Source organism: Triticum dicoccoides, chromosome 2A (assembly GCF_002162155.2).
Source record: "Triticum dicoccoides isolate Atlit2015 ecotype Zavitan chromosome 2A, WEW_v2.0, whole genome shotgun sequence".
NCBI lineage: Eukaryota > Viridiplantae > Streptophyta > Magnoliopsida > Poales > Poaceae > Triticum > Triticum dicoccoides.
The window spans coordinates 262698523-262706866 of record NC_041382.1 but is presented as its reverse complement, the minus strand read 5'-3'; the positions used below and the strand labels follow the sequence as shown (position 1 = coordinate 262706866).

The window sequence follows — 8344 nt, the reverse complement described above, 5'->3', positions numbered from 1 at the left end:
ATTCTAATATTATTACAAGGCTGCACAGATGAACATATATAAGAGCTTTTTTGCGAATTGACTATATGAGCTTTCTGTAGAACAGCACAAAAAATAGTACAGCAGAAGAAATAACAATTCCTGCGAACAATACTAAAATATTAACACAAAAATCGATAGAAGAATGCAACAGAACATGGCTGAATAGAAATTTGAATTGACGAGAAAATAAAGGAGGAAACAAGATGGGCAAAGGTGTGTGAATCTCACCTTGATCCCTCGGCCAAGCCCCTCTGACTGTCTGGCACTCGCGTCGCCAAGCCAGCGAGCCTCGCCGTCCCTCGACCAAGTCGTTCCCTCTGCCTGTCCAGCGCTCGAAGTCGCCCAGCCGACGAGCCTCGCTGTCCCTCGACCAAGACGCTCCCTCTGCCTGTCCGGTGCTCGCCCCCAACCGCCGAACCCGCCTACAACCGCCCCTCCCCGACCCTCCATCAACCCCTGTTGCTTCCGCCCGCAGCCCCCGCGCCCGCCTCGCCCCTGTCGCCGCCATGGGAGCTGGTTTGCCGTGGTAACGAGGAAGGGAGGTTGGAGGCGTGGCTGTGTTGACGAGGGAGAGACGAGGGAGGGATGTGGCGGCTGTCTGACGAGGGAGGGAGAAGTGCATCGACTATGGGATTTGGGGGGCTAGGGTTTGTGGGTGGAGCCGTGGAGGTAACGAGAGAAGGAGGAACATACCGAAAAGCTCCTTGTTCAGTGGTATGCTTATCAGCGCCATTGGTTTGCATGTGGATCATCATCTAGCATTTAATGATCAATGTACTATAAGGGAGCTGCAGCTGATTTTCATCCGGCAGTATTCATCGCGTAATCCAGCACCTTGGTCCTGGATTCATCCATCTCGCGTAGCATATGTCCCACTAGCCAGCTCCTTATTAGGTCGGAATCTGGAACTGGTTACATTTTGTATCAACTTGATGCACAGGTACAAGATCGACACATTAGGTTGACCTCTGTCACACATATATCCCGAGGAGCAATTAATGCACCTAAGCAATTAACTTGCTAGTTCAATAGTTTTTTAGTTGTCATGCGATCACTAGTGGATAATTAGTTCGTCAATTTACCTAATCATGGTGTACTAATCGGACAACTGTGTACAATTTATATGCACCCCAATAACATACATCCATTACTAATTGACTAAGACTGGTCATAGTGAGGAGTAACTTAGACTAGTAACATGCATATGTTACTAGTCTATGGTACTATCACTATAGCATATAGTATTATAGATTAGTATCATAGGTGGTCTCATTTACTGTCATGCATGACACATAGTAGCACCATATTTATTATGTTAGGGTATCTATCTATATTACTATAACCATCTCTCTCTTCTTTAATTGCTTGTCACATAAGCACGTTTACAAGTCTCAAGTACATGATACTATTTATGTTACCCCACTATGGCCAGCCTAATTGAAGCATGCGTTTGCATTTAAGTACTAATCATGTCATTTTTAACTTCTCGTGCCGCAAATTGCCTCAACACTCGCTCATTATGCAGCACTGTAACCTTGTTTTTTTTATTTGACCAGACAATCTGTATCGTCTCACCACCACGCGCACTCAAATCATTTACTGTTCTTCTCCCCCCTCCCCACCTCTCACCTACCGGAAACGCTCACGGCGGTGCTCAAGATCAAAATCTCCAGGGCTCCCATTGCCACCGCCGCCGGCACACAATCAACACTTTGCGGCCACTTTCTCAATGGCTCGGATGCTTCCACCCCCTCCCCCCTTCGTGGCTCTGCTGGCGAGCCAAACCAGCCATCGATCTTGTGTACGATGAGTTCGACATGCTCATAATCTAGAGTTTCAAAGCTTTTGCATCAAAGGGGGGTTTTTTGGAACTGTTTATGCAAGACGTGACTCCTCACTCGAACGTCTGGTGGTAGCATATTTATGGCGTCGTTGTCACGGCCGTCCTTCGGCCTGTCTTCGGACCTATATGAGCCAAAACAGATGCACACACATAGTCAGCAGTATCGCAGCCCAATCCGCCCGCACACTCGAATACTCGCCCGAAAACTACATGTCTCGCCAAAATATATATACTGTATAAGATAAAGTCAGGCCATGAGCTGCATGCACGCATGCACATTTACTAGCTGCACGCATGCACATTTACTAGCCCGCCATCTTGATCGGCCCCTGCCATTCTTCTTAACACCATGCCCTCATTTTGCATATAGCACGGACATGGCACAACCTGTATCACATGCATGCGCCAGCACACAAAATATCCCCGCCCCCTAAACAAACACCACCCAACATCTTGCTCACACCACCACACTGTCAAGTTCTCAAGAAACACTTCCAAGTTCTCAAGAAACTAGTTGTTGATCTATGATAGAAAAAAAAGAAATCAAGCTCAGTTAGAAGAACTCCATATTGCAAGAACATAGCTTCAAAATTGATAACTTAGTTGCCCCTCCATGTCGACGAACTCCATATTTCTGTCGATCATGCAATAGGTCCAGCCGAAACACCAAAAGCTTTCGGTTTACGTTTTTGCTTTTATGTGCCACGCCCGGGCTAGCTATATTGAGTGGTGCGAAATGTATGGGCCCGGGCTAAAACAACACACACGTAAAATGTTGGCCAGGTACTTATGGGGCCATATTATCTACCACATGCAAGCGTACCTGAGCCGATTCTCGCATAGGATGCCATCATGCTTGGTACAAGTGATAATGCAAACCGGGCGCCAGACACACCATACTGGACCTCAACGTGAGTATATAGTACCATCCGCATGTAGTATATGTCCCACGTATTGTTCCAACATTACAGGCTGTCGTTGGTTCCTCGCATCACGATGCATGCAGTGCACGACGAGGATAAAGTGCGCCAATGCCGCCGTGCACTGAAAGTGCGCTCCGGAAGAAACGATGTTATCTGGGGAGGTGTGTTTTTTCAACCCTTTTTTCTCCTGCACCTGCCCAGCCCCTTGTGTCCACATGGATAGCCCCATCGATCGCTCCTTACACGACTCCTAATGGGTTTAATATATATATATATAGTGGAGTTATTTTTTTTGTACTAGCCATTATTAATTTGAATATGAGCGAACCACTATTTTCAATTAAAGTTCAAGTAAAAATAAAACTCGATCAATAACGTGCCACCGCTTCCAGGTCGCACTATCAAATCACCGCGTCCAGGACGCACTATGTACTGTATCATTCACGTGCGGTCCCCGACCCTCCATCAAGTTGAAAACTACATTAGTCAAAAATGTCTATTGGGATGCCTCTTTGTAAACAAATGCGCTCCTAGCTTCAAAAAAATGTTCTCCTACGCGTACCCACGAGTGAGTGAGAAAACTAGTGTGTGCGTGCACCGCTTCTTTTCGCGAGAGTACAATATACTACACCCAAAGAACGTTCGGCACAAGAGTAATAGTATAAGTGTGTGTCGTGTGAGTTAAAATAAAAGGTGCGCAAGGTCTTTTATTTTTGAAAAGTTCCGAGGATAGGGTGTGAAGAGCACATATGTGTGTGACGTATACCTATAAAGAGACGGTGGGTGCAAGAAGTATAACACCCTCGATGCGACTATAGCTCCCACGTGTCGAGGCACGACTTAGAGATATAATCGCATTGAAGGCATATGTCGCAAGTTAGGCAATCTTCACAAACATCCCATGTAATATAACAATAAAAGGGGAGATAATATAGTTGGCTTACACTCGCCACGTCAATCAAGTACATAAATAATATTACATCATCCAAACACTCATGGCCCGACTACGGCGCCAAAATGAAAGAGAACCCAACATGCGACACGGTCCCAATCACCCCCAACTGGGCACCACTACTGATCATCGGGAAAGGAAACATAGTATCATTGAGTCTTCGTCGAACTCCCACTTGAGCTCATAATCGTCACCTGGAGCGGAATCACCTGGACCTGCAACTGGTGTAGCAGGAATCTGTGAGCCACAGGGACTTAGCAATCTCGCACCCTCGCGATCAAGACTATTTAAGCTTATAGGAAGGGTAAGGCAATATATATATGTGGAGGTGCAGCAAGCGACTAGCATATGTGGTGGCTAACTTATACGCAAAAGAGAGCGAGAAGAGGAGGCAAAGCGCGAGCGAGAATCTAAAGAACAACCTGCGCAAACATTACTCCAACACCGTGTCCACTTCCCGGACTCCGTCGAGAAGGGGCCATCACAGTAACACACTCAGTTGATTCATTTTAATTAAGTTTAGTTCAAGTTATCTACAACCGGACATTAACAAATTCCCATCTGCCCATAACCGCGGGCACGGCTTTCGAAAGTTCAAATCCCTGCAGGGGAGTCTCAACTTAGCCCATGACAAGCTCTCACGGTCAACGAAGGAATAGACCTCCTCCCAAGACGTTTCGATCAGACTCGGTATCTCGGTAACTCAAGACACTTCGATAGGTTAAAACAAGACCAGCAACACCGCCCGAATGTGCCGACAAATCCCGATAGGAGCTGCACATATCTCTTTCTCAGGGCACACTCAGATAAGCAATCCGTACAACTAAAACCAGCCCTCGAGTTTCCCCGAGGTGGCGCTGCAAGGGGCTCTAGTTTGGACCAACACTCAGAGGAGCACTGGCCCGGGGGGGGGGGGTTAAAATAAGATGACCCTTGAGTCTGCAGAACCCAAGGGAAAGAAAAGGCTAGGTGGCAAATGGTAAGACCAATGTTGGGCATTGCTGGAAAAGCTTTAATCAAGGCGAACTATCAAAGGGTTCCCATTATAACCCAACCGCGTAAGGAACGCAAAATCCGGGAACATAACACCGATATGACGGAAACTAGGGCGGCAAGAGTGGAACAAAACACTAGGCGAGAGGCCGAGCCTTCCACCCTTCACCAAGTATATAGATGCATTAAGATAACATAGCAATTTAGTGATATCCCAACAAGTAAATAAATGTTTCAATAAGGAACGGCCTCCAATCTTCACCTGCAACTAGCAACGCTATAAGAGGGGCTGAGCAAAGCGATAACATAGCCAATCAACGGTTTGCTAGGACATGGTGGGTTAGAGGTTTTACATGGAAATTTGGGAGGCTGACAAGCAAATGGTAGGCATCGTAGCATTGGCATAGCAAAGAGCGAGCAAACTAGCATAGCAAAGATAGTAGTGATTTCGAGGGTATGATCATCTTGCCTGCACAGTTGTCAGAGTTGACTGGATCCTCAAGAGCAAGCTCAACGGGCTCCTCGTTAGCGAACTCGGCTCCCGGCTATACCCAAACAAGACAAACAAGCAACAAGGATACAATCAACCACGTGCAAACTCAAACAACACAATGCAAAGATGACATGCTATACGGGATGCGATGCGGGATGCAAAATGCAAGATATGACAGGAAATACATGAAGCTGGCCTCAACTTGGAAAACTAAGTGTGCCACTGGAAAGATGGGATGAAACCGCTTGAAAATGATATAAAGAACGCCGGAATCGGAGTTACGGTTTGGAAATGGCAAGCGATTCAAAAATGACACTGGTCTGCAATTTACAGCAAGTAGGCATCTAAATGCAACGAAATGAACATGCTACAGCCATCAAACATGACAACAAAATACATGGAAGGGATGCATACAAGATGCTTAACAAAAGTCTAGCATTGAGCTACGGCCAATTCATCCATTATGAGGTTCAAAAAAGCATGTCAAAAACGCAAATGCAAAACAGATTTCAGACTTAGTGAAATTAACACTTGTCTGAAATTTCAGATCATGAAGCCCTCTTCGGAGCAACAAAACAACATGATACAGGACCTGAACATGACAAAGAAAGACATGGCATGGAGCTACTCAACAAACTTAACAAAAGACCCAAAGTGACCTTGAGGAACAACTTGCAGGTTAAGTTTGCGGAAAGCTTCATAAAGCTCGGGTTGATAAGGCTTGAGAATCAGACTGTTGCAGTAAACCTTCCTGCTCAAAGCGTCAGCAATCACATTGGCCTTGCTTGGAGTATACTCAATACTCGGATTATACTCTTGAATCATTTCGACCCATCGAGTTTGCCTGAGGTTGAGATTAGGCTGAGTGAAGATATACTTGAGACTCTTGTGATCAGTGAAAATGTCCACTTTTCTTCCCAAAAGAAGATGTCTCCAAGTCAAAAGAGCATGCACAACTGCCGCCAACTCGAGATCATGGGTGGGGTAGTTCTTCTCATTAGGCTTCAACTGGCGAGATGTATAAGCAACAACTTTCTTCTCTTGCATCAATACTGCGCCAAGACCTTGGAGGGAGGCATCACAAAAGACCTCGTACGGCTTGGATTCATCAGGCGGAGTCAGAACTGGAGCAGTGATCAACTTCTCTTTCAAAGTGTTGAAAGCAATATCACACTCCGGAGACCAAACGTACTTGACGTGCTTCTAAAGAAGATTAGAGAGAGGCTTCGCGATCTTAGAAAAGTTTTCAACGAATCTTCGGCAATAGCTTGCGAGACCGAGAAAACTGCGGAGTTGCTTCACGTTCTGAGGAGGTTCCCAATTCACCATTGCAGACACCTTCTCAGGATTCACGGCAATGCCCTTGGCAGAGATGATATGGCCAAGATAAAGAACCTCATCGAGCCAAAATTCACACTTGGAGAACTTGGCGTAGAACTGATGTTCTCTGAGCTTATCGAGAACCAAACGCAAATGCTTGGCATGATCTTCCTTGTTCTTGGAGAAAACCAGAATGTCGTCAAGATAGACCAAAACGAAGTCATTGGTGTAGGCGTTGAAGATGAAATTCATCATGCGAGAGAACGTCGGAGGAGCGTTGGCAAGGCCAAAAGACATGACAGTGTATTCATAAGAACCAAAGCTTGTTCTGAATGCTGTCTTGGGAATATCTTCTTCACGAATACGAATCTGGTGATAACCCATAGGGAGATCAAGCTTGGAGAATACTTGAGCACCTTTGAGTTGTTCGAACAGCTCATTGATGTTGGGAAGTGGGTATTTGTTCTTGATGATCTTCTTGTTCACTGGACGGTAATCAACACAAAAGTCTAGCATTGAGCTACGGCCAATTCATCCATTATGAGGTTCAAACAAGCATGTCAAAAACGCAAATGCAAAACAGATTTCAGACTTAGTGAAATTAACACTTGTCTGAAATTTCAGATCATGAAGCCCTCTTCGGAGCAACAAAACGACATGATACAGGACCTGAACATGACAAACCAAGACATGGCATGGAGCTACTCAACAAACTTAACAAAAGACCCAAAGTGACCTTGAGCCAAAAGGGATCATAAAATACAATTGCAAGCACGCGAACATAGCAAAAACAAAATCAGTTTTCAGACTTAGTGAAAACTGGGACATGCTGAAATATAACTCACAAAGGCATGTAAACGAGCTCGATGCACTCACTACGGTGCAAGTCATGGCAAGGCAAGCATACACCCATAAAGAAGGCACAAAATACAAGCTATACATGGCAATAACAATAGCATAGCATGCACGGATCAACTACAATAACATCGGCAAAATCGCAAACAAGTTGACGATCTGCCCAGATTCGCAACGAAGCAAAAGTAGAGCTCGATTGACTCAAGCTAGGGTGCTCCATAATTGCAAACAAAGACATGGATGGATAGAGCATAACAAGATTAACAAAACTCCCTTACTGATCATCCTCAAAAGAGGCACGAATCACTAGGAAACAACATGAACATATGGCATCATGAACTAAATAATCCCAGACTTAGTGAAAACTACTAAGTCCCTGAAAACAGATTTACCGGGTGTCTCTCTTTGCAAGCTTGCACAAGTCACCACACACATCACAAAAATGCATGGGTTGCACCTCTGGAAAGATAACAAAATCCTTAACAAAACATATAAAGGACTCACAGGCATATCATGCACACAACAATCATGGCAAAAATGACAAAAGTCTAAGATGAACTAGCAGATCTGACAATTAACTCACGAAGCCCTCTTCTAACAGCATTTAGGTCATCAAGATGAACTCAAATGAAAATGATGCAATGGAATGAAATGATGTACTCGTCGAGGCGAACATTTTGATATACTATATGCTCAAATTGGAGCTACAGATGCAAAGTTACGGGACCTCGAACATGAGCATATGGAACAAGAATTCTGGGACTTAGTAAAAAAACTACCCCGGATCAGATCTAGGGTTCCGGGCACGCAACCCGAGGCGCGACCGGATCTGCACTGTAGCTCCTCGCCGGAAATGGCTCCTTGGCCGGAGGAAGACGGGCGGCGCCGGAGGGAGGCCGCGGCCGGGGCGGATCCGGGCGACGAAGAGGCCGGCGCGGCCGGTG

General features: G+C 45.5%; 1 long non-coding RNA gene across 8 annotated transcripts in view; it reads right to left on the bottom strand.

Moving 5' to 3' along the window:
- The window catches only part of LOC119354377, an 8713-nt gene extending 7959 nt beyond the window's left edge, over nucleotides 1-754 (bottom strand). For 4 of the 8 annotated variants that reach the window (XR_005170829.1, XR_005170830.1, XR_005170833.1 and 1 more), the window contains exon 1: nucleotides 250-754. This is a non-coding gene — a long non-coding RNA (uncharacterized LOC119354377). The remainder of the gene's footprint in view (nucleotides 1-249) is intronic. The other 4 variants (XR_005170827.1, XR_005170828.1, XR_005170834.1 and 1 more) reach the window with 2 other exon arrangements.
- Nucleotides 755-8344: the final 7590 nt, after the last annotated feature.